Source organism: Salvelinus alpinus, chromosome 30, assembly GCF_045679555.1.
Source record: "Salvelinus alpinus chromosome 30, SLU_Salpinus.1, whole genome shotgun sequence".
Taxonomy (NCBI): Eukaryota; Metazoa; Chordata; class Actinopteri; order Salmoniformes; family Salmonidae; genus Salvelinus; species Salvelinus alpinus.
In genome coordinates, this window is record NC_092115.1 from 41259263 (window position 1) to 41287075 (window position 27813).

The following is a 27813-nucleotide window of genomic DNA, read 5'->3' on the forward strand; positions in this document are numbered from 1 at the left end:
TTGTGTATAGATTGATTTTTTATTTTATTTAAGCTTTATTTAACTAGGTAAGTCAGTTAAGAACAAATTCTTATTTACAATGACGACCTACCCTGGCCAAACCTGGACGACGCTGGGCCAATTGTGCGCCGCCCTATGGGACTCCCAATCACGGGCCGGATGTGATGCAGCCTGGATTCAAACCAGGTACTGCAGTGACGCCTCTTGCACAGGGATGCAGCGTCTCAGACCACTGTGCCACTTGGGAGCCAAGAATAGAATGTTTCTGAACACTTCTACATTGATATGGATGCTACCATGACTACGGATAATCATGAATAATGACTGAAGGTTAGAGGAACAAAGATCATACCCCAAAACATGCTAACCTCTCACCATTACCAATACCAGTGGAGGTTAGCATGTTAGGGTGGTGGGGTATATGTCTCAAACTTTCTCACTCGCGATTCATACATGATTATCCGCAATCATGGTAGCATTAATGTAGAAGTGTTAAGAATCATATTCTTTTATTTACAATAAAAGTGACAACAATGAGAATTCATCATTTACAATTCATTTCTATTGGACACAACGTAATCCGAAACACAACCAAAACAAACAGCAAATGCATCCAACAAGTTTGTAGGGTCACAACTTTGATGTAGTCTTTGCATCCTAGGAACATGGGACCAAAATACTACATTTGGCTACTTTAATACACATACTTTAAATTAATTTGACACTTTCAAAATGGGGGGACTAGATACATAGAAATGAAAGCATTAAACAGTAAAACCGATATGCATGAAAATACCCTCAAATGAGTTGACATTCTGTACTGTCGCCTCATAAAACATTTGACCTGTCCAAACAATATGTTGGGGTAAGAGTACATAGCTACATTGCACATTCAGAAATCCCTTATTGTTTTTATTTTGATCTTGACACATCATCACTTTGTTACCGATGGTATCATTTATAAACTAAGCCTTTTTGTAAAGTGGCTGAGCTATGGAGAAAAGTATTCATTTTAATTTAGCCTTTCACGTGAAACATATTCATGCTTGAGAATTAAATAAAGTACTTATTCAACTATTGGCCTCATATGTGCTTGTTTGACTTATTTAATATGAACATTCCCCATGAATAAACATCCGTTTGAATGTGAAACTACACAGTTAACTGAGAAGGTAAACACTTGAAGTGATGATTAATCATGGATCAATGATATACACAATTTCATTAATTGATGATGAACTTGTTTGTCTGATCCACATTGAAACCTCTACCCACGTGTGCAGAGGAATTGATAGGTTGATAAGTATAAGCAAAATTATAGAAATCCCACCTAGCTTACTAGGATCATGATCAGCATAAAGGTAAGGTTGTCGCCTGATGAAATGGTGAAGATATTGCGGTATTTTTTAAATAAAATATAGCCTATGGTGACTATTGTTATTTTGAAAATAAGTAATAAATAACCAATGTTAAATTTAGTTTATTCTGCAAATAATATCAAACAATTATACAACAGGCCTAAGTATGTTGGAACTTCTTTTAGTCAGTCAAGGTTTGTTACAGTTTAAGAAAGATCCATGAAAACAGAAATACATGTCCAGAACAGAAACACTTGATGCTAAAACAAGGATACTTCTGAACTCAAGTTTCATAAAAAATAATTCTATGCAGTTCTCATCTTGTACCCCAGTACAAAAAACCTATTGGATAGGCCTACAGTCAGTCTCTCTCGCTCTTTACACACCAGTGATCCTCACACTAGAGGATAGGCTGGGTCGATATCTGTCCAGTCAGGAGTTTACCCCCCCCCCACCCTCCCTATGTCTGCTGGAGTCCAAATCCCAACCACATCTCTCCCCTACTTTTCTGCTCCAAATCCATCCACTTCTCCCTCCAACTACAGCAGGGCTGGCAGCAGAGAGGACGGAGAGAGAGAAACATACCCTCTACTCCCACCCCTTCCTCTGTGAATCCTGCATTAAGAGTCTCAACTGGAACTGAAGGAGAAAATGTGTTGGAGAGAAATATGGGAGTTGGGGGGCACCTCTCTCTCCATCCCGCACTCACTTCTCTTCCCTGCTCAGACTAAGATCATCAGTCTGTGCCTGTAACAAAAATGAAAAAGAGGTGACAGGTTAAAGAAGGATTTTTAAGCCTTGAGACAATTGAGACGTGTGCCATTCAGAGGGTGAATGGGCAATACAAAACATTTAAATGCCTTTGAATGGCACACTGATTTTAGTGTGAAGAACTGCAATGCTGCTGGGTTCCACACTCAACAGTTTTGCGTGTGTATCAAGAATGGTCCACCACCCAAAGGACATCCAGCCAACTTGACAACTGTGGGAAACATTGGAGTCAACATTGGCCAGCATCCCTGTGGAACGCTTTTGACACCTTGTAGAGTCCATGCCCCGACGAATTGAGGCTGTTCTGATGGCAAAAGGGGGTGCAACTCAATATTAGAAAGGTGTTCCTAACGTTTTGTAAACTCAGTGAATGTCAATGATAATAGTGTAATGTGTCAATATTCAAAACATACATATACCAAGAAAATAATGCAGACCACATATCAAATACAAATTGGTGGGAAAACAACTACCTTTTACAGGATTCAGTCTTGTTTTCCCGCACTCCTCTCCTCATCCCCATTACGTTCCTCCACACACCGACTGCTCCATCTTCTCCTCTTTCACCACCCCCTCTTCTTGGACCGGCTCCGCTACTCCTCCCTCCATGGGCTGTTACAGTTACTCCCCCCACCCCGGGTGTCTACCCTGCTTCCCCTCTATCCTTCCCCTGCAGAAGTAGAGGAGCCTGGGTAGAGAACCAGTGTCGTACCAGCTCCTCTGTTAGCCCACTAGCCTGTGCCAGCTCCAACACCTGGAGAGGACAGACACAGTCTGTTACATATTACCATTGACATGAATTATGCTACTCAAAATATAGACACACAGGCAACATGAGAGTATTGACAATTGCTAGTCGCACTTAGGGCTGTGGTGGTCAGGAAATTTCATCAGCAGGTGATTGTCAAGCAAATAACTGTAGGTCTCATGGTAATTGACCGTTAATTAACATAAACACATTTAGCATCTCCTGGCTTCAACACAAGCCACTGATGCAGACCTTTGGAACATCTACATTTTAAAAAGTCTAATAAATCCATGTAATATAGCCTACACCTTCACAATACATCCATTATTTATTTTAGACAGGTCCAAAAGAAGCATGATATGAAGAAAATGTAGTCTATTTCAGAAGAACAATGCCAAATGGCTGTGGTCTACACTAATTCATTTAGTATACAAGATTTGATTTATAGTATGAAGAATACAATTGAACAAAGCTGAATGAAATATAAATATTTAATCCAAATTAATTGAGGGAGTGCGCACATGCGGCTATTCTGTGATGAGCGGTTAACAAATAAATAGGTACTCCTATATGCTTAATTTAGAGTTATTAATGTAACTTTAGTTGTTCTACAACCGTTGGGCTATATGTTTAGATTTTGAATACATTGTAAGGCTGCATGATGAGGCTCTAATGATGATTTGAAAAAAGTTGCTTGAAAAGCATGAGCTCTGCTTTGTTTTTGTGTGTGCAGGTTGTACACACTTCATCAGTCTCTCATTCACAATTTGACAAGCACTTGATAATGAATTTCACGGTGGCATCCCCTTTGTGGCCGTAATGCACCCCAAAAAAATCCATGCCTTTTGCGGACGGTGGCCGTTGTGCCCTTGGTCCGCGAGTGCTGCACACTCCGAAGCACCTCTCACTCACATGGCTCTCCATCCCCTGATCGGATCTTTCTCACAGGCTACAAGTGAACACAGACATATCCGGGACACAACCGAGTGCGTCCTTATCCAATTCAGAGGTGCATATTGAAGATATTTGAAGCTCTGTCTACATTGACTTTGTCAGCCAACAAGATGATTAGGCCTTGAACAGCAAAAGCACTAGCCTATGTCAATCTACTATCCCCCATAGTACAATTTTTTTTATTCCAAACACAGTCTGGGACAGTTGTAGGATGTAATAGATCCCAAATTAATACAACCACTAGCTTACGCAACAGATCAGAACATTTAGCTTAATGTTAATAAACTATTAGGCTATTTCTTCACATTATAAGCACAGCAATGAGCAAATGGTAGTAGGCTATAAGCACAAATGTTCCATTAGCGGGAAACACCATTATCAAAGGTGACCGCAAATGTGATTATGCATGTAATGTTCTTATGATAATGGTGAAAATTATCTTCCTCAAACTTGAAACTCACGTGCTGCTTATGTATGCCAGGTAGGCTCCACACCCCTTGTAAAGTGGATTAATATACTCCATTTTACGAAGTTATTTGGCCACTTTAGTCATCATACAAACCTTATCAAAACATACAGGCTAATGGGCTACATGAGGTGTGCTACTATGATTAGGAAAAGCCAACAACAAAAAGTCAGTTTGTTACTCTGGGCATCATTCAAGTGATAATATATCATTCACAAGGTTAATATTGTCACCCATCAGACTATTCTTGATTTAATGTTGTCTTTACATGTACTAAATAATGTGTGTGAAATTTGGTTTGATTTAAAATGGACCAATAGCATGTACCTGTATCGAAACAGGGGAAGGGGAAAAACTACATGTCAACTATGCACTTAAATTGCGAATGGAGGACGCTTTTCCCGTGGTTCACTTTCATGCCAGCCAGGTAGGCTATACTCCTGTTGTAAAGATCAAAAATGTATTAAGAAAGTTGAGAAATAAACATAGTAGGCCTAGCCTCTAGAAAGCCGACAGAAGCTTTTAGTAGAGGATCGTAACATGAGCTCACAGGCTCTCATGAAGTGTTTGATTCGATTTTCAAAAACATTTGCACTGATTTCAGAGTGATTAGAGGGACAATAGAGTGAGGATTACCAGGCAGGTAGCAAGTTTGGTCGGCTATTAATGACCATCAGCAGCATCAGAGCTTGGAGAAGCCTGATTACTGTGACTAAACAGTCATATGGAATTTGACTGCCTTTATAACTCTTGATCGCTGGTGTGGCGGTAATATGGTCACCGCAACAGCTCTAGTCACACTTTACATTCAGGTGCACAAATACCAGGTTATTACATGTGTTGTTGTATGTGTCGCACTGCTTTGCTTTATCTTGGCCAGGTCGCAGTTGTAAATGAGAACTTGTTTTCAACTGGTCTATCTGGTTAAATAAAGGTGACATAATAAAACTACATAGTGACAGAATCTGAAGCTTAACAGATGATGTGGATACGGAGGATCCAGATCACGTTCTGTGTTATTTTACACTACTGCTGCTCCCTTCAGGTTGCTGTCCTCTTCTGACCAATGAAAATGTTTCTGCCACATACTTCTGAACAGCTGAAATGAAAAGATATACTGAACACAAATATGTCCCTATTAGTGAGCATTTTATCGTTTGTCAAGATAATCCATCCACCTGGCGAGTGTGGCACGTCAAGAAGCATATTAAACACCATTATCATTACACAGATGCACTTTATGCTGGGGACAATAAAAGACCACTCTAAAATGTGAGGTTGTCACACAGATGTCTTAAGTTTTGAGGTAGTGTGCAATTGGCATGCTGACCGCAGGAATGTCCACCAGAGCTGTTGCCAGAGAATGTAACGTTCATTTCTCTACCAACGTCATGTGAAATCCATAGATTAGGGCCTAATTCATTTATTTCAATTAACTGATTTTCTTACAACTGTAACTCAGCAAAATCTTTGAAATTGTAGCAAGTTACGTTTATAATTTTGATCTGGATGTATTATTTACAACCTTCTCGATCTGTTGAAACAGCTATTGCAGTTGCACAAGCAGTATGCAGTCCCGACACATTTCCATGGCACAAAAAACAATTTGTTTTGTGTGAGGATGTACGCTAACCTTTATACTTCCTGCCATATCATAGACACTGGCCAGAGTTCCTGAAAAAGAACACTACAACTTTGACTGCATGTCTACCTCCTACTTAGCCAACGCTTGCAATGATGATGAACCTACATAAATAGCTAATTAGACTGTGTGTCTAAGTCTTGCTGGTGTTTGATATGCTGCATGTACAGTTGAAGTCGGAAGTTTACATACCCCTTAGCCAAATACATTTAAACAATTCCTGACATTTCGTCATTTCGTCATCACTTTTTCACTCTGGACGCTTTATCTGGACATGGTTCGTCAGGACTTCCAATAGCCACAGCTAAGTAGTAACATTAACATGATGGCTTCTAATTGCAGTCGCTGTACTCATAATATACAGGAGAACGACCACCTTACGGCGAGGATAGCTGTGCTACAAGCCCAGCTTCAGACGCAATCGTTAGGCAAGGGTGATTTCAGAGTAGGAAAGGATGAAACAGCGTCTGTGACACCAGTAAGTACAGATAGTAACGTTAGTATAAATCCCCTCGCACAGTCCCCGCAGCCGGACAACTTTCTCATGGCTTCTGGAGGGAAATGCTGTAGGAATGCTCAACCGGTGTCGCTCATTCAGCCGACAGAAACGTTCAACCGGTTTTCCCCATTAAGCAACGGGTCGGAGTCTGAGGCCTTGTCTTCTCTGTTCTCTACTCCTCCCGTTACGGGGTCTGAGACGCCGAAGCTTCCCACCATTAGCTCTGACAAATTGAAAACCCTAGTCATTGGCAACTCCATTACCCGCAGTATTAGACTTAAAACGAATCATCCAGCAATCATACACTGCTTACCAGGGGGCAGGGCTACCGACGTTAAGGCTAATCTGAAGATGGTGCTGGCTAAGAATAAAACTGGCGAGTGTAGAGAAAATAGAGATATTGTTATCCACGTCGGCACCAACGATGTTAGGATGAAACAGTCAGAGGTCACCAAGCACAACATAGCTTCAGCGTGTAAATCAGCTAGAAAGATGTCGGCATCGAGTAATTGTCTCTGGCCCCCTCCCAGTTAGGGGGAGTGATGAGCTCTACAGCAGAGTTTCACAACTCAAATCGCTGGTTGAAAACTGGTTTCTGCCCCTCCCAAAAGATAGAATTCGTAGATTATTGGCCCTCTTTCTGGGACTCACCCACAAACAGGACCAAGACTGGCCTGCTGAAGAGTGACGGACTCCATCCTAGCTGGAGGGGTGCTCTCATCTTATTTACCAACATAGACACGGCTCGAACTCCTCTAGCTCCACAATGAAATAGGGTGCAGGCCAGGCAGCAGGCTGTTAGCCAGCCTGCCAGCTTAGTGGAGTCTGCCACTAGCAGTCAGTGTAGTCAGCTCAGCTATCCCCATTGAGACCGTGTCTGTGCCTCGACCTAGGTTGGGCAAAACTAAACATGGCGGTGTTCGCCTGAGCAATCTCACTAGAATAAAGACCTCCTCCATTCCTGCCATTATTGAAAGAGATCGTGATACCTCACATCTCAAAATAAGGCTACTTAATGTTAGATCCCTCACTTCAAAGGCAGTTGTAGTCAATGATCTTATCACTGATCATAATCTTGATGTGATTGGCCTGACTGAAACATGGCTTAAGCCTGATGAATTTACTGTGTTAATTGAGGCCTCACCTCCTGGTTACACTAGTGACCATATCCCCCGTGCATTCCGCAAAGGCGGAGGTGTTGCTAACATTTACGATAGCAAATGTCAAATAACAACAAGAAAAAAATTATGTTTTCGTCTTTTGAGCTTCTAGTCATGAAATCTATGCAGCCTACTCAATCACTTGTTATAGCTACTGTTTTACAGGCCTCCTGGGCCATATACAGCGTTCCTCACTTAGTTCCCTGAATTCCTATCAGACCTTGTAGTCATAGCAGATAATATTCGGTGATTTTAATATTCACATTTAAAAGTCCACAGACCCACTCCAAAAGGCTTTCGGAGCCATCATCGACTCAGTGGGTTTTGTCCAACATGTCTCTGGACCTACTCACTGTCACAGTCATACTCTGGACCTAGTTTTGTCCCATGGAATAAATGTTGTGGATCTTAATGTTTTTCCTCATAATCCTGGACTATCGGACCACCATTTTATTACGTTTGCAATCGCAACAAATATTCTGCTCAGACCCCAACCAAGAAGCATCAAAAGTCATGCTATAAATTCTCAGACAACCCAAAGATTCCTTGATGCTCTTCCAGACTCCCTCTGCCTACCCAAGGACAAAAATCAGTTAACCACCTAACTGAGGAACTCAATTTAACCTTGCGCAATACCCTAGATGCAGTTGCACCCCTAAAAACTAAACACATTTGTCATAAGAAACTAGCTCCCTGGTATACAGAAAATACCCGAGTTCTGAAGCAAGCTTCCAGAACATTGAAACGGAAATGGCGCCACACCAAACTGGAAGTCTTCCGACTAGCTTGGAAAGACAGTACCGTGCAGTATCGAAGAGCTCTCACTGCTGCTCGATCATCCTATTTTTCCAACTTAATTGAGGAAAAAAAGAACAATCCAAAATGTATTTTTGATACTGTCGCAAAGTTAACTAAATAGTAGCATTCCCCAAGAGAGGATGGCTTTCACTTCAGGAGTAATAAATTCATGAACTTCTTTGAGGAAAAGACCATGATCATTAGAAAGCAAATTACGGACTCCTCTTTCAATCTGCGTATTCCTCCAAAGCTCAGTTGTCCTGAGTCTGCACAACTCTGCCAGGACCTAGGATCAAGAGAGACACTTAAGTGTTTTAGTACTATATCTCGACACAATGATGAAAATAATCATGGCCTCTAAACCTTCAAGCTGCATACTGGACCCTATTCCAACTAAACTACTGAAAGAGCTGCTTCCTGTGCTTGGCCCTCCTATGTTGAACATAATAAACGTCTCTCTATCCACCGGATGTGTACCAAACTCACTAAAAGTGGCAGTAATAAAGCCTCTCTTGAAAAAGCCAAACCTTGACCCAGAAAATATAAAAAACTAAAAATCGGCCTATATCAAATCTTCCATTCCTCTCAATTCTTTTTGAAAAAGTGGTTGCGCAGCAACTCACTGCCTTCCTGAAGACAAACAATGTATACGAAACGCTTCAGTCTGGTTTTAGATCCCATCATAGCACTGAGACTGCACTTGTGAAGGTGGTAAATTACCTTTTAATGGCGTCAGACCGAGGCTCTGCATCTGTCCTCGTGCTCCTAGACCTTAGTGCTGCTTTTGATACCATCGAACACCACATTCTTTTGGAGAGATTGGAAACCCAAATTGGTCTACACGGACAAGTTCTGGCCTGGTTTAGATCTTATCTGTCGGAAAGATATCAGTTTGTCTCTGTGAATGGTTTGTCCTCTGACAAATCAACTGTAAATGTCGGTGTTCCTCAAGGTTCCGTTTTAGGACCACTATTGTTTTCACTATATACAGTGGGGAGAACAAGTATTTGATACACTGCCGATTTTGCAGGTTTTCCTACTTACAAAGCATGTAGAGGTCTGTCATTTTTATCATAGGTACACTTCAACTGTGAGAGACGGAATCTAAAACAAAAATCCAGAAAATCACATTGTATGATTTTTAAATAATTAATTTGCATTTTATTGCATGACATAAGTATTTGATCACCTACCAACCAGTAAGAATTCCGGCTCTCACAGACCTGTTAGTTTTTCTTTAAGAAGCCCTCCTGTTCTCCACTCATTACCTGTATTAACTGCACCTGTTTGAACTCGTTACCTGTATAAAAGACACCTGTCCACACACTCAATCAAACAGATTCCAACCTCTCCACAATAGCCAAGACCAGAGAGCTGTGTAAGGACATCAGGGATAAAATTGTAGACCTGCACAAGGCTGGGATGGGCTACAGGACAATAGGCAAGCAGCTTGGTGAGAAGGAAACAACTGTTGGCGCAATTATTAGAAAATGGAAGACGTTCAAGATGACGGTCAATCACCCTCGGTCTGGGGCTCCATGCAAGATTTCACCTCGTGGGGCATCAATGATCATGAGGAAGGTGAGGGATCAGCCCAGAACTACACGGCAGGACCTGGTCAATGACCTGAAGAGAGCTGGGACCACAGTCTCAAAGAAAACCATTAGTAACACACTACGCCGTCATGGATTAAAATCCTGCAGCGCACGCAAGGTCCCCCTGCTTAAGCCAGTGCATGTCCAGGCCCGTCTGAAGTTTGCCAATGACCATATGGATGATCCAGAGGAGGAATGGGAGAAGGTCATGTGGTCTGATGAGACAAAAATAGAGCTTTTTGGTCTAACTCCACTCGCCGTGTTTGGAGGAAGAAGAAGTATGAGTACAACCCCAAGAACACCATCCCAACCGTGAAGCATGGAGGTGGAAACATCATTCTTTGGGGATGCTTTTCTGCAAAGGGGACAGGACGACTGCACCGTATTGAGGGGAGGATGGATGGGGCCATGTATCGCGAGATCTTGGCCAACAACCTCCTTCCCTCAGTAAGAGCATTGAAGATGGGTCGTGGCTGGGTCTTCCAGCATGACAACGACACGAAGCACACAGCCATGGCAACTAAGGAGTGGCTCCGTAAGAAGCATCTCAAGGTCCTGGAGTGGCCTAGCCAGTCTCCAGACCTGAACCCAATAGAAAATCTTTGGAGGGAGCTGAAAGTCCGTATTGCCCAGCGACAGCCCCGAAACCTGAAGGATCTGGAGAAGATCTGTAGGGAGGAGTGGGCCAAAATCCCTGCTGCAGTGTGTGCAAACCTAGTCAAGAACTACAGGAAACGTATGATCTCTGTAATTGCAAACAAAGGTTTCTGTACCAAATATTAAGTTCTGCTTTTCTGATGTATCAAATACTTATGTCATGCAATAAAATGCAAATTAATTACTTAAAAATCATACAATGTGATTTTCTGGATTTTTGTTTTAGATTCCGTCTCTCATAGTTGAAGTGTACCTATGATAAAAATGACAGACCTCTACATGCTTTGTAAGTAGGAAAACCTGCAAAATCGGCAGTGTATCAAATACTTGTTCTCCCCACTGTATTTTACCTCTTGGGGATGTCATTTGAAAACATAATGTTAACTTCCACTGCTATGCGGATGACACTCAGCTGTACATTTCAATGAAACATGGTGAAGCCCCAAAATTGCCCTCTCTAGAAGCCTGTGTTTCAGACATAAGGAAGCGGATGGCTGCAAACGTTCTACTTTTAAACTCGGACAAAACAGAGATGCTTGTTCTAGGTCCCAAGAAACAAAGAGATCTTCTGTTAAATCTGACAATTAATCTTGATGGTTGTACAGTCATCTCAAATAAAACTGTGAAGGACCTCGGCGTTACTCTGGACCTTGATCTCTCTTTTGACGAACATATCAAGACTGTTTCAAGGACAGCTTTTTTCCATCTACGTAACATTGCAAAAATATGAAACTTTCTGTCCAAAAATGATGCAGAAAAATTACTGCAATGCTCTACTTTCCGGCTACAAGGATAAAGCACTAAATCAACTTCAGTTAGTGCTAAATACGGCTGCTAGAATCCTGACTAGAACCCCAACATTTGATCATATTACTCAGTCGCTAGCCTCCCTACACTGGCTTCCTGTTAAGGCAAGGGCTGATTTCAAGGTTTTACTGCTAACCTACAAAGCATTACATGGGCTTGCTCCTACCGATCTTTCCGATTTGGTCCTGCCATACATACCTACAAGTACGCTACGGTCACAAGACGCAGGCCTCCTAATTGTCCCTAGAATTTCTAAGCAAACAGCTGGAGGCAGGGCTTTACCCTATAGAGCTCCATTTTTATGGAATGGTCTGCCTAACCATGTGAGAGATGCAGACTCAGTCTCAACCTTTAAGTCTTTACTGAAGGCTCATCTCTTCAGTAGGTGATATGATTGAGTGTAGTCTGGCCCAGGAGTGTGAAGGTGAACGGAAAGGCTCTGGAGCAACGAACCGCCCTTGCTGTCTCTGCCTGGCTGGTTCCCCTCTCTCCACTGTGATTCTCTGCCTCTAACCCTATTACAGGTGCTGAGTCACTGGCTTACTGATGCTCTTCCATTCCGTCCCTAGGATGGGTGCGTCACTTGAGTGGGTTGAGTCACTGACGTGATCTTCCTGTCTGGGTTGGCGCCCCCCCCTTGGGTTGTGCCGTGGCGGATATCTTTGTGGGCTATACTCAGCCTTGTCTCAGGATGGTAAGTTGGTTGTTGAAGATATCCCTCTAGTGGTGTGGGGGCTGTGCTTTGGCAAAGTGTGTGGGGTTATATCCTGCCTGTTTGGCCCTGTCCGGGGGTATCATCGGATGGGGCCACAGTGTCTCCTGACCCCTCCTGTCTCAGCCTCCAGTATTTATGCTGCAGTAGTTTGTGTCGGGGGGCTAGGGTCAGTCTGTTATATCTGGAGTACTTCTCCTGTCTTATCCAGTGTCCTGTGTGAATTAAAGTATGCTCTCTCTAATTCTCTCTTTCTTTCTCTCTCTCGGAGGACCTGAGCCCTAGGACCATGCCTCAGGATTATCTGGCATGATGACTCCTTGCTGTCCCCAGTCCACCTGGCCGTGCTGCTGCTCCAGTTTCAACTGTTCTGCCTGCGGCTATGGAACCCTGACCTGTTCACTGGACGTGCTACCTGTCCCAGACCTGCTGTTTTCAACTCTCTAGAGACAGCAGGAGCGGTAGAGATACTCTTAATGATCGGCTATGAAAAGCCAACTGACATTTACTCCTGAGGTGCTGACTTGTTGCACCCTCGACAACTACTGCGATTATTATTATTTGACCATGCTGGTCATTGAACATCTTGGCCATGCTCTGTTATAATCTCCACCCGGCACAGCCAGTAGAGGACTGGCCACCCCTCATAGCCTGGTTCCTCTCTAGGTTTCTTCCTAGGTTTTGGCCTTTCTAGGGAGTTTTTCCTGTACAGCACTTTGATATATCAGCTGATGTAAGAAGGGCTATATAAATACATTTGATTTAATCCAAGTAAAAATTCCTTGTCTTAGGTCAGTTACGATCACAACTTTATTTTAAGAAAGTAAAATGTCAGAATAATAGTAGAGAGAATTATTTATATCACCTTTAATTTCTTTCATCACATTCCCAGTGGGTCAGAAGTTTACATACACTCCATAAGTATTTGCTAGCATTGCCTTTAAATTGTTTAACTTGGGTCAAACGTATTGGGTAACCTTCCACAAGCTTCCCACAATAAATTGGACCCATTCCTCCTGACAGAGCTGGTGTAACTGAGTCAGTTTTGTAGGCCTCCTTGCTCGCACACGCTTTTTAAGTTCTGCCTACAAATTTTCTATGGGATTGAGGTCAGGGCTTTGTGATGGCCAGTCCAATACCTTGACTTTGTTGTCCTTAAGCCATTTTGCCACAACTTTGGAAGTATGCTTGGGGTCATTGTCCATTTGGAAGACCCATTTGCAACCAAGCTTTAACTTCCTGACTGATGTCTTGAGATGTTGCTTCAATATATGCACCAAATTTTCCTCCCTCATGATGCCATCTATTTTGTGAAGTGCACCAGTCCTTCCTGTAGCAAAGCACCCCCGTGCTTCACGGTTGGGATGGTGTTCTTCAGCTTGCAAACTCCCCCTTTTTCCTCCAAACATAACAATGGTCATTATGGCCAAACAGTTCCAATTTTGTTACATCAGACCAGAGGACATTTCTCCCAAATGTACGATCTTTGTCCCCATGTACAGTTGCAAACCATAGTCTGGCTTTTTTATGTTGCAAACCATAGTCTGTCTTTTTTATGGCGGTTTTGGAGCAGTGGCTTCTTCCTTGTTGAGCGGCCTTTCAGGTTATGTCGATATAGGACTCATTTTACTGTAGATGTAGACACTTTGTACCCGTTTCCTCCAGAATCTTCACAAGGTCCTTTGCTGTTGTTCTGGGATTGATTTGCACATTCGCACCAAAGTACATTCATCTCTAGGAGACAGAACTCTTCTCCTTCCTGAGCGGTATGACGGCTGCGTGGTCCCATGGTGTTTATACTTGCGTACTGTTGTTTGTACAGATGAACGTGGTACCTTCAGACATTTGGAAATTGCTCCCAAGGATGAACCAGACTTGGCTGGCTGATTTATTTGGATTTTCCCATGATGTCAAGCAAAGAGGCACTGAGTTTGAAGGTAGGCATTGAAATGCATCCACAGGTACACCTCCAATTGAGTCAAATGATGTCAATTAGCCTATCAGAAGCTTCTAAATCCATAATTTTCTGGAATTTTCAAAGCTTTTAAGGCACAGTCAACCTAGTGTATGTAAACTTCTGACCCACTGGAATTGTGATACAGTGAATTAATCTGCCTGTAAACAATTGTTGGAAAAATGACTTGTGCCATGCACAAAGTAGATGTCCTAACTGACTTGCCAAAACTATAGTTTGTTAACAAGAAATGTGTGGAGTGGTTGAAAAACAAGTTTTAATGACTCCAACCTAAATGTATGTAAACTTCAGACTTCAACTGTAACTCCCCACTTGAGTTCGGCGATGTGAGTTTTAACCACACACAGGATTTACTACAGGGTTTCCCAGACTCAGTACTCTGAACCCCAAGAGATGCACATTTAGTTTTTTGCCCTAGCACTACACAGCTGATTTAAATAATAAACTAATCATCAAGCTTTGATAATTTGATCAACTGTGTAGTGTTAGGACAAAAACTAAAACATACACCCTTTGGGGTCTCGAGGACCGAGTTTGGGAAACGCTGCCCTACTAACTGCCATTTCACTTCTCAATAATCATGCAAATACCGCACGAGTAGGCTACCTAGCTGGTGGAACAGCTCTGGGCAGCCGAACGTTTTAGGCTCACTATTATTCCTTGCATGTCGATTGTTTACAACATGATATCTGCATGTAGCCTTACACCCCTCCTGAAAAAAAGGGGTGTAAGGCTACATGCAGACAGACCTGTCGACCATGTCTTTAGCATCGACTTAAAAATATATTATTTAGTGTAGTAGGGGGAAGCGGTAGCGGAGCACTGAGCAGAAGCTACGTTGGCAGCGGAATAAATAACTATGTAAATAGAAAATCCTGCGCATGTGCAGAAATATCCTTATCATTAGCCACGGCAAGTCGGGTACTAGAAAATACAGAACAGCAGCCACTCCGTAATATAAAAACTCTTGATCCGAGATAATGGGAGAGTCATACCTGTTCCTCCTCCAGACTCCCATAAGCCTCCAGATGGGCCTTGAGAATCTGAGTGTCTCCCCTCCGGAAGTCCTCCTCCGGGACCATGGTCTGGTAGGCCTCTAGCCACTTTAGCTGGCCGTTCTTCTGCACGTAGCGACAGTCACCGAACCAGCGCACCACCTCGGGCCTGGGCAGCCCCGTGGAAGAGATCAGCTCATCATACTGAACCGCACTGGGCCACTGGGTCCGGGCAAACATCTGCTTCAGGAGGTGGAGCTGCTCTAACGTCTTCTTGCCCCGGATAGGGGAGGGTTTGGGGGATGTGGAGGGCTTGAGGGCAGGGGTGGAAGATTGTGCTGCTGGTTTTGGGGTTGTAGAGGCAGAGGGTTTGGGTGATGGGGTTGGATTTGGGGTTAGAGATGGAATTGTGGCTGGAACAGGGGTGAGGGTTGAGGCTGGGGAGGGTTCTGGGGTAAGGGTTGGGGGAAATAGGGTAGGCATCGTAGGGCTGTCTGCCTGCCCTGCCTCAGTCTCCATTTTGCCATTGGACTGAGCATCTTCAGGTTGATCTTAATGGGGTTCACCTTCAGCTCTGAGCCTGAACCATCCTCCTTCTGCCTCTCCCTCGCATACTCCTCTTTCTTCACCCCGGCATCATCATTACGCTTAACTCCCACCTCCATCTCCTCCTCCCTCTCTAACTCCTCTTTCTTCTTCTCAGCAGCGACTCTCTTCCTGCGTTCAGCAAACCAGCCGTGGATCTCTCTGCGGGTCATCTTGGTTTCAGACCGGAGGTGGTCCACCTCCTCTCCGGAGGGGTCAGGGTCCTGGCTGAAGCTGGCCTCCAGTGCCCTCACCTGGTGGGGTAGAGAGGAGATTACTGTAGGATAGACGAGCGTAAGTTTCTCATGTCACAGTGAGCACAATTGATTGGCAGTAAATACACATTAAAGGGATACTTAACCGATGAGATTTAAAAAAAATCTTATGGAACACTAAGCTACGTGTAAATAAACTAAGTCATAATCATCACAGTCGCACCACCACTCACCTGCTGAGGGTCCCTCTCTTTGTAGCGGATGGCTGTGAAGTCTGGGGAGGGGGGTCTGGGGGGCCGTCTGGACGGGGTGGTTGGGGAAGTGGGCATCTGTGAGGGAGGGGAGCTGAGGGCTGCCAACCCCTGCTGTTTTTTTGGGGGGGGTTCATTGGGAGTGTCCAACAGGTCCATGGGGGTACCCCTGTTACCACTGAGGGTCCCAGATTGTGCACACAGTTGCTCAACTGACTTCTTGCTCTTGTAGAAGCTAGGGTCCAGGAAGGTGTTGGGGAGCGTTCGGGAACTTGGGGTTCCGCTGGCGACCGTGCTCTCACTTGGTGCCGGGGAAGAATGTTTAGTGGAGGGGGAAGAAGCCACCTCTGTTTTGGTGGTGGTGGGGTTACTGGTGGTGTTTGTGGAGGCTGTAGGGGGAGGAGTAGCTGTGGCTGTGTGACCACAGATCTGGGTGGTTGTTGTTTTGTTGTTGCTCAAGCTGCTGCTGTTAGTATCTTTGCTGCTGTTGGGTTTGTTGTCGATGGTGCTTTTGATATCAGCGATGACTCTACTCTCACTGATCATTTTAGCAATAGTACTGTTGTGGCTTTTGCTGCCGACATTGCGCCTACTGTCAGTGCTGATGCTTTTAACCATGCTGATAGCATTGCTGTTGCTTTTATCATTGAGATTAGCAATAGCAAGATTGATTTTACCATTGGTGTTGATGTCTTTGCCATTGGGATTGCTATGAATGTTGTTCCCTTGGTTGTTGCCAAGGCTAAAGTTAATAACACTAGCATAGCTACTGAAACTACGACTACCACTGCTGATACTACTAGTACTCCCTCCACCATTACTACTACTACTACTACTACTACTACTGATGTTGCTTCCACTATTACTGCTCCCCACTGTCCCCCCCACCATGCTGATCCCCTTATCCGCCACCAGGGCGGCAGGCCGGGCCTGCACCATAGGCCGGGCCGCAGCTTGATGCTTGGGTGTGACCGCCAGGGTCATGGGGGCACTGCTGACCTGGATGCCATTAGCCATCATGGGCTGGGTGACAATCACCCCTCCCTGGCCCACCAGAGAGCCCTGGAGGATGTGAGGGATCCCCGTAGGACCCAGAGAGGTAGGCAGGACCGTGATGGTATGCTGGGCCTGGGTCTGGCCACGGTGTAGTGTCTGGTGCTAGGTGGTGCAGTCTGTATGATGGTGTTGAACATCTTCCTCCTGGCCTCCTCAATCTCTTCTGGAGACCAGCTAATGCCATGCTTGAGTCTCTGGGCGGTGAACCAGATGTTGATCTGCTCCTCTGGGAACTTGGTAACCACAGTGAGGTAGCAGAGCTCTGCCTTGGTGGGGTAGGGGAACTTACTGAAGGACGTCTTGAGGAAGGAGGACGAGTCCATGGAGGCGTTGTAGGTTGGGATACTGCTCAGAGGGATCATCACCTGCACCACAGAAGGTAGAAACATATTTTATGTAGTACCAAAATCGTAATTACAGAATTTAAACTACTTCATGGAACTTTTTCATATGAAACAGGAGAAGCTTTACACTCAGCTCAAAAGACACAAAAAAACACGTATTTGTACCATGTAATAATGTGTACCTACACTGCCTATAAAGTCTTCATATAAAGTGGGACCGACACAATTTAATCAAAAGGGGGAATTGTACCTTGGGCATGTTCTTGGAGGAGGTAGAGTAAGAGGAGGTGGAGGAGAAAGCTGAGGAGACAGCGATGGGAGCTGTCTGACGGTGAAAGTTCCTGTTCTGGATCACAGACACAACCTGCTTCAGAGAATAGAAAAAAAACGTTGAACTGCATTCAACTCCCTGAGGGAAGTTGTACACATTCTGGCAAAGGAATTAAATATAACATTGAACCAAATAAGTTCAATAATTCTCATTTGCAGGAATGAACTTACCAGTACCCGAAACGCAGCAAAAATGTATGTACTAAGTACCTGTGTGATGGCGGTCTTGAGCATGGGCAGAGCCCCCCGAGTCACACTATCTGGATAGCTGAGGGCAGCGTGACCGTCCCATTGTGCACTATGGTAGGGACGTGGGTAACCGTCACTATGGGGGTCTCTTTTCTCTCGGTCTCTTTGGAGGTAGAGATGGAGAGGGGTGGGGGGTCTGAGGAGGGTTCATCAGGGGAAGAATGGGACACCACAATCCTCTTGGACTCTGACTTGCCCTTCAGCATCCTCATGATGGGGGTCTTGGTGATGGAGATCTGTGTCCCTCATTGTCTCTGTCCCTGTGACCAGACTCTGCTCCACCACCAACCTCATGTCCCTCTTCCTCAGCTGTAGGGTGGTGCTCACAGTGCTGAGATGGACCCGAGCGTTGTGCAGGGTCAGGCCCTCGAACTTGGCTGCCGACACCCCACAGTCCATGCACTGGAAGCTGGGGTCAGCTCTGAAGTCCGGGTGGCCACTGTAGACGTGGTCCAGGAACAGGTTGAGGTCCTGGGTCTCAAAGTTACAATGCCTGCATGTGTAGGTGCCTCCCCAGTCTTTGACAATGTCGCCCCCCTCAAGCCTGGAGGACTCAACTGGAGATCGCTCCATCGGGATCTGCCTGTTACCGCCCACGGGGTAGCCTTGGTCCCGGGCCTGTCTGAGGAGGAAAGGAGGGTCTGACAGCCATGAGTCCTGCTCCAGCTCCTCACGGAGGTGAATGGTCTTATTGGGGATCATACAGGGGGTGGTGGATTTCCTCTTGCTGGCCATGGTTGGAATAGAGGGTGGGGGTTGGTTTTGGTAGCCGGCCGAGGAGTACGGGGGTCGGGTTGTGGTTCAGTTGGGGTCCTGATTATAGACAAGCCATTGGGAGGGGAGCGTGGGAGAACATGACCATGCGTTGTTTTCTCACGTCACAGTGTGTGTGTGTGTGTGTATATACAGTGGGGAGAACAAGTATTTGATACACTGCCGATTTTGCAGGTTTTCCTACTTACAAAGCATGTAGAGGTCTGTCATTTTTTATCATAGGTACACTTCAACTGTGAGAGACGGAATCTAAAACAAAAATCCAGAAAATCACATTGTGTGATTTTTAAGTAATTAATTTGCATTTTATTGCATAACATAAGTATTTGATACATCAGAAAAGCAGAACTTAATATTTGGTACAGAAACCTTTGTTTGCAATTACAGAGGTCATACGTTTCCTGTAGTTCTTGACCAGGTTTGCACACACTGCAGCAGGGATTTTGGCCCACTCCTCCATACAGACCTTCTCCAGATCCTTCAGGTTTCGGGGCTGTCGCTGGGCAATACGGACTTTCAGCTCCCTCCAAAGATTTTCTATTGGGTTCAGGTCTGGAGACTGGCTAGGACACTCCAGGACCTTGAGATGCTTCTTACGGAGCCACTTCGTAGTTGCCCTGGCTGTGTGTTTCGGGTCGTTGACATGCTGGAAGACCCAGCCACGACCCATCTTCAATGCTCTTACTGAGGGAAGGAGGTTGTTGGCCAAGATCTCGCGATACATGGCCCCATCCATCCTCCCCTCAATACGGTGCAGTCGTCCTGTCCCCTTTGCAGAAAAGCATCCCCAAAGAATGATGTTTCCACGTCCATGCTTCACGGTTGGGATGGTGTTCTTGGGGTTGTACTCATCCTTCTTCCTCCAAACACGGCGAGTGGAGTTTAGACCAAAAAGCTCTATTTTTGTCTCATCAGACCACATGACCTTCTCCCATTCCTCCTCTGGATCATCCAGATGGTCATTGGCAAACTTTAGACGGGCCTGGACATGCGCTGGCTTGAGCAGGGGTACCTTGCGTGCAATGTAGGATTTGAATCCATGACGGCGTAGTGTGTTAGTAATGGTTTTCTTTGAGACTGTGGTCCCAGCTCTCTTCAGGTCATTGACCAGGTCCTGCCGTGTAGTTCTGGGCTGATCCCTCACCTTCCTCATGATCATTGATGCCCCACGAGGTGAGATCTTGCATGGAGCCCCAGACCGAGGGTGATTGACCGTCATCTTGAACTTCATCCATTTTCTAATAATTGCGCCAACAGTTGTTGCCTTCTCACCAAGCTGCTTGCCTATTGCCCTGTAGCCCACCCCAGCCTTGTGCAGGTCTACAATTTTATCCCTGATGTCCTTACACAGCTCTCTGGTCTTGGCCATTGTGGAGAGGTTGGAGTCTGTTTGATTGAGTGTGTAGACAGGTGTCTTTTATACAGGTAACGAGTTCAAACAGGTGCAGTTAATAGAGGTAATGAGTGGAGATATCTATATATATGTATTCCTTTCAGGGAGCCAGAGAAGAACCTGCAAATAAGATGGAGAGAAAAAAAAATATATATATACATATATATTTCAGGTCATCATCATAAATCATGTATGATTAATTAAACTACGTGCGTCTGTACATACAGTACAAGTCAAAAGTTTGGACACCTACACATTAAAGGGTTTTTCTTAATTTGTTTTCTATATTGTAGAATAATAGTGAAGACATCAAAACTATGAATTAACACATATGGAATCATGTAGTAACCAAAAATGTCTTAAACAAGGGGCAGAACGGCAGATTTTTACCGTGTCAGCTCTGGGATTCGATCCAGCAACTTTCCGGTTACTGGCCCAATACTCTAACCAAAGAAACCACTACTAAACGACACCAATAATAAGAAGAGACTTGCCTGGGCCAAGAAACACGAGCAATGGACATTAGATTGGTGGAATTCTGTCCAAATTAGATTTTTGGGTCCAACCGCCGTGTCTCTTTGAGACACAGAGTAGGTGAACGAATGAACGCTGCATGTGTGGTTCCCACCGTGCAGCATGGAGGAGGAGGTGTGATGGTGCTTTGCTAGTGATACTGTCTGTGATTTATTTAGAATTCAAGGCACACTTAACCAACATGGCTACCAGAGCATTCTGTAAATTAAATGTACAATATCAAACAAGATAATATAAATCATAAGACTGTTAAGTATATTCTTCTGTTTATCAAATTATATATACATTAACTTAATTTCCTTTAGACTCAGACATTAGTTAGAATCTAAATATTGCACAATGTCCTCATTTGTGGTTGCCTCAACAACAACGATACAATGAGTTTTTAGTTTGTGTCCTGAAAGTGATTTGACTTGGCAATCCCATCTGGTTTGCGCTTAATAGGACAATCATTTGTTTTTCAACAGGACAATGACCCAACACACCTCCAGGCTGTGTAAGGGCTATTTTAGGGTGAAGGAGTGCTGCATCAGATGACCTGTCCTCCACAATCACCCGACCTCAATCCAAGTGAGACGGTTTGGGATGAGTTGGACCGAAGAGTGAAGGAACAGCAGCCAACAAGTGCTCAGCATATGTGGGAACTCCTTCAAGACTGCTGGAAAAGCATTACAGGTGAAGCTGGTTGAGAGAGTGCCAAGAGTGTCATCAAGGCAAAGGGTGGGTACTTTGAAGAAGCTAAAATATATTTTGATTTGTTTAACACTTTTTTGGTTACTACATCATTCCATACGTGTTATTTCATAGTTCACTATTATTCTACAATGTAGAAAATAGTAAAAAAAAAAAAAGAACAACCCTTGAATGAGTATGTGTCTAAACTTTTGATTGCTACTGTATAAGACAATGTGAAGAGAGAGAAAGAGTACACAGAGAAATCAGTGAGGATATAGAAATGTGCCCAGAAACACATTTTACACTACGCAATGAAATTCCTCCAAGTCATTTAATATTATCTGGTTTGGAGATGTCTTAAATGGTGGTACCATTATCTACTGTATAACATAAACAAACATATTGGATGCCTTCATGTTTTGGTATTCTTGTTTGTCAATATAGTCTGCTGCTTTTAAAATTCAACTCACAAGCCAAGAAACAAGGTTTTTATAGGGCTAAAGGCCAATGTACAATGTAGGGCTGACTCCATTTAGTCGACAAGCTGTTGGTCAACAGTGATTTCTTTAGTAGCAAAAAAAAGTAGCATGGTGTACAAGACCATGTCTGAGTGGACTGATCCATTTGTTTTTGTATTTATTATGGATCCCCAAGGCAGCACCTACTCTTCCTGGGGTCCAGCAAAATTAAGGCAGTTACACAATTTTAAAAACATTACAATACATTCGCAGATTTCACAACACAGTGTGCCCTCAGGCCCCAACTCCACCACTACCACATATCTACAATACAAAGTCCACGTCTGTGTATAGTGCGTATGTTATTGTGTGTGTATGCTTGTGTCTGTACCAATGTTTGTGTTGCTTCACAGTCCCCGCTGTTCCATAAGGTGTATTTTTATCTGCTTTTTAAATCATAATTTTACTGCTTGCGTCAGTTACTTGATGTGGAATAGAGTTCCATGTAGTAATGGCTCTATGTAGTACTGTGTGCCTCCCACAGTGTGTTTTTCACTTGGGGACTGTGAAGAGACTAGAGGTCGACCGATTATAATTTCTCAACACCGATACCATACAGATTATTGAACGACCAAAAAAAGCCGGTACCGATTAATCAGCTGATTTTTAAAATGTATTTGTAATAATGACAATTACAACAATACTGAATGAACACTTATTTTAACTTAATATAATACATCAATACAAATCAATTTAGCCTCAAATAAATAATGAAACATGTTCAATTTGGTTTAAATAATGCAAAAACAAAGTTTTGGAGAAGAAAGTAAAAGTGCAATATGTCCCATGTAAAAAAGCTAACGTTTAAGTTCCTTGCTCAGAACATGAGAACATATTAAAGTTGGTGGTTCCTTTTAACATAGTTAATATACTGTAGTATTTATAGGACTATTTCTCTCTATACCATTTGTATTTCATATACCTTTGACTATTGGATGTTCTTATAGGCACTTTAGCATTGCCAGTGTAACAGTATAGCTTCCGTCCCTCTCCTCAACCCTACCTGGGCTCGAACCAGGAACACATCGACAACAGCCACCCTCGAAGCATCGTTACCATCGCTCCACAAAAGCCGCGGCCCTTGCAGAGCAAGGGGAACAACTACTCCAAGTCTCAGAGCGAGTGACGTTTGAAACGCTATTAGCGTGCAGCCCGCTAACTAGCTAGCCATTTCACATCGGTTACACCAGCCTAATCTCGGGAGTTGATAGGCTTGAAGTCATAAACAGCGCAATGCTTGAAGCTCAGGGAAGAGCTGCTGGCAAAACGCACGAAAGTGCTGTTTGAATAAATTCTTACGAGCCTGCTGCTGCCTACCATCGCTCAGTCAGACTGCTCTATCAAATCATAGACTTAATTATAACACACAGAAAGCCTTTGGTCATTAATATGGTCGAATCCGTAAACTATCATTTCGAAAACAAAACGTTTATTATTTCAGTGAAATATGGAACCGTTCCGTATTTTATCTATAAGTCGAAATATTCCTGTTACATTGCACAACCTTCAATGTTACGTCATAATTACGTAAAATTCTGCCAAATTAGATCGCAACGAGCCAGGCGGCCCAAACTGTTGCATATACCCTGACTCTGCGTGCAATGAACGCAAGAGAAGTGACACAATTTCACCTGGTTAATATTGCCTGCTAACCTGGATTTCTTTAGCTAAATATGCAAGTTAAAAAATATATACTTCTGTGTATTGATTTTAAGAAAGGCATTGATGTTTATGGTTAGGTACAGCTGTGCAACCATTGTGCTTTTTTCGCAAATGCGCTATTGTTAAATCATCCCCCTGCGTTTGGCGAAGTTTGCTCTCTTTGTTAGGAAGAAATAGCCTTCACACAGTTCGCAACGAGCCAGGCAGCCCAAACTGTTGCATATACCCCCTTTAGTCACACGTGCAGCCTTGAAGCACGAGCTCCGTTCCTTTTCATGTCTAAAGATAAAGGAATTGTCCGGTTGGAATATTATTGAAGATTTATGATAAAAACATCCTAAAGATTGATTATATACATCGTTTGACAGTTTCTACGAACTGTAATGGAACGTTTTTTTTACTTTTCGTCTGGACTTAATGCCTGCACCTTGTGCATTTTGGATTACTGGACAAAACGCGCGAACAAAAAGGAGGTATTTGGTCATAAAGACGGACATTATCAAACAAAACTAACATTTATTGTCTAACATGGAGACCTGGGAGTGCCATCAGATGAAGATCAAAGGTAAGTGATTCATTTTAACGCTATTTGTCTTTTGTGACACCTCTCCTTCTGTGGCTAGGCGCTAACCTAACATAATCGCATGGTGTGCTTACACCGTAAAACCTTTTTGAAATCTGACACAGCGGTTGCATTAAGGAGAAGTTTATCTTTAATCGTATGTTTAACACTTGTATCTTAGATCAATGTTTATGATGAGTATTTCTGTAATTTGATGTGGCTCTCTGCACATTCACCAGATGTTTGTTTGAGACAATGCATTTCTGAACATAACGCACCAATTTCAAAATGGGGTTTTTGGACATAAAGATGAACTTTATCAAACAAAACCCACATTTATTGTCTAACATGGAGTCCTGGGAGTGACATCCGGTGAAGATCAAAGGTTAGTGATGAATTTTAAAGCTATTTGTCTTTTCTGACACCTCTCCTTAATTGGAAAATGGCTGTATGGTTTTCTGTGGCTAGGCGCTGACCTAACATAATCGCAAGGTGTGCTTTCACCGTAAAGCCTTTTTGAAATCAGACACTGTGGCTGGATTAACAAGAAGTTTATCTTTAAAATGGTGTTTAATACTTGTATGTTTGAGGAATTTTAATTATGAGATTTCTGTTGTTTTGAATTTGGCGCCCTGCAATTTCACTGGCTGTTGGCGAGGTGGGACGCTAGCGTCCCACTTGTACCAGAGAGGTTAAAATAAATTCATGTTAGCAGGCAATATTAACTAAATATGCAGGTTTAAAAAGATATACTTGTGTATTGATTTTAAGAAAGGCATTGATGTTTATGGTTAGGTACACGTTGGAGCAACGGCAGTCCTTTTTTGCGAATGCGCACCGCATCGATGATATGCAACGCAGGACACGCTAGATAAACTACACATGGTTGATGATATTACGAGTTTAAGATAAGTTTAATGCTAGCTAGCAACTTACCTTGGCTTCTTACTGCATTTGCATAACAGGCAGGCTCCTCGTGGAGTGCAATGTAAGGCAGGTGGTTAGAGCGTTGGACTAGTTAACCGTAAGGTTGCAAGATTGAATCCCCGAGCTGACAAGGTAAAAATCTGTCGTTCTGCCCCTGAACAAGGCAGTTAACCCACCGTTCCTAGGCCGCCATTGAAAATAAGAATGTGTTCTTTACTGACTTGCCTAGATAAATAAAGGTGTAAAAAAAAACATATATATATATATTTTTTTTAATTGGCCAAATCGGTGTGCAAAAATACCGATTTCCGATTGTTATGAAAACTTGGATATTAAGGATATTTCACATTTTCAAGTTTAAAAGTCAGAACCCAACACTGGTGAACAAAACGTATAAGATCTCCTAAAACTGCATTGACCACAGACCTTATTTTCGGCGTTTATCCAAAAACGGCATTCATTTTCCTCATAGGCTTTGTCCAACGAACCATGGCGGAGTTAGTGCTTACAAAAATACGCCATTACTATCTATCCATATGCTATATGTCAATCAATTTAAAAAATATATATCTTCTGATTTTATATTGTGTTCTAACTTCTAGAACAATTTTAATGTAGAGCAGACAGACAGCCACAGACTCCCACCTCCTCCTCCATTTACTCATAAAGGACTAGTCTACCCTTTTCTTTCCAACAAAGGTATGGCAATTGGTTTATGTCAGGGATGATAACTGTGACATGGCTGATGAATAGATTAGAGCTGGGGCACTATGGCTTGTTTATCACGTGGACGTCAGACACAAATTAGCCTTTGGGGTACAGCTTTGAACTAATCTCTAAAAATCATACACAGAGAGCATGGCAATGTTGACATGTTGTGGGAGTAACCTAAAACAACTACTGCTGCTTGCATACATTCATGTAAGCTATCAGTCACACATTGTGATATTGTGATATGAATTTAAATATGAAGAGACAGAAAAGTGAAAATGATGATATTCTGATAACATTCAATCATTCGCATAGCCTGTTTGATAAATACATTTCTGTCACTGCTGGGATGAAACAAATAGGCTATTTTAGTCTTATTTCCCAATAATTTACCATTTGGAAATTGTCCACGGACAAACGATTTTATGATATGTAGAATATCTTAAACTTTAATAGAATATAGCCAATCTTCCTCAAAATCATTCAACAATGAGGATGCGATATGGACTGATTCAAATTAAATCATATTCCACATAAACCATAACGCCTACAGTGCGTTAACTACTTGCTGTTGCATTACGTTATAACTACATTAGTCAACCTATAAAAGTGTGACTAAATAAAATAGAGAGAGTGATTGTACTAGGAAATCTTGCCAGTCACATCCCGTCAACGAGACCATCATGAAAATTCCCGAAATGATACATTGTAACAAAACTGGCTGATGTTGTTACTCAAAAAAAAATATCGGCAGAGTGAGCGATATATTACAGGCGGATTATATACATCTTTGCAATATTATAACCAATTCAGAAAGAGGGGAAAGAAAAGCCCCTCAAAACTACTCGCAAACCCACTTGCTGTCGCCATTTTATGCGAGCGACATGCAGCTGACCAACACTAGCACAGCAAAGGTAACGCTCGCACAACTTTTAAAAGGTAAATACATTCATAAAAAGCTCACTCGCCTTAATTAGTCCAGATGGAGTTTGGATTGTGGAAAAAGTAAACTTCAATAAACCGAACCATATATAAGAAAATAAACGGTGAGATTTGGGTCTTTTGTTGATAACAACTCAGGTAGGGGTGGTACCCCACTCTCTCTTCCTTCCTTGACTAGTGATAAGCGTGACACTAGCTAGTGGCCACGTCGCTCATGTTTATTTCTAATGTCTCTCACGTCCCGGAGTCCGGGATAGTGGAGAGGAAAATACAACACACGTAGTCAGGTAGACGGAAGAGGAAGCGAGACACTCCACTCACTGTTTTTTTCTGGTTCATTTGAAGTCAATGAACTAAGTAGACCAGCCCCAGCTGCTATCGCATTGGTGTTTATTGGAGATTAACGCCGTTAAGCAGACAGGGACGGGTGGGTATAATTTGTGGAACGTTCCAACAGGAATCCGTTCCAAAAACTCCGTAAATATCAAGGTTGCCAACAAACAACGCATACAGAGTCGTATAACAGTAGATTGAGATACCGGGTAGTGAGTGAGTTATGTAATTACGTTTTTCACTCACCACGTTTATTCGGAAAAAATGTCTCTCTTTGTTCTGGTAGCCTCCACCATTTCTCGTTGGTTTAGTTATTATTTCCGGTGTTCCTGCATTCGCCGGTGAACTCTGTTGCGCCTCAATTGGGGAATCGCTGTGGTTGAAATGTAACTAATGACCGCAAGTCCCAGTTATTTATTAGCGAGGTGGCTTGTACACAATTGTTACCGATGATACTGTATATACCTACTCGTACTACAGAAACATGCATTGTATTTTGCCAAGTTCTGTCGGTGTTAATCCTGTTTCCCAGATATAGCAGGTAAACTGTGTCTGTGTTGTTGAGTTCATCTTGCCTAGTTAAATAAAGATCAAATAAATTAGAACATTTAAAAT

General features: G+C 43.1%; 1 pseudogene; it reads right to left on the reverse strand.

Moving 5' to 3' along the window:
* On the reverse strand, window positions 1-27562 carry LOC139560649 (zinc fingers and homeoboxes protein 3-like; annotated as a pseudogene).
* Between the last annotated feature and the right edge of the window lie 251 nt (window positions 27563-27813).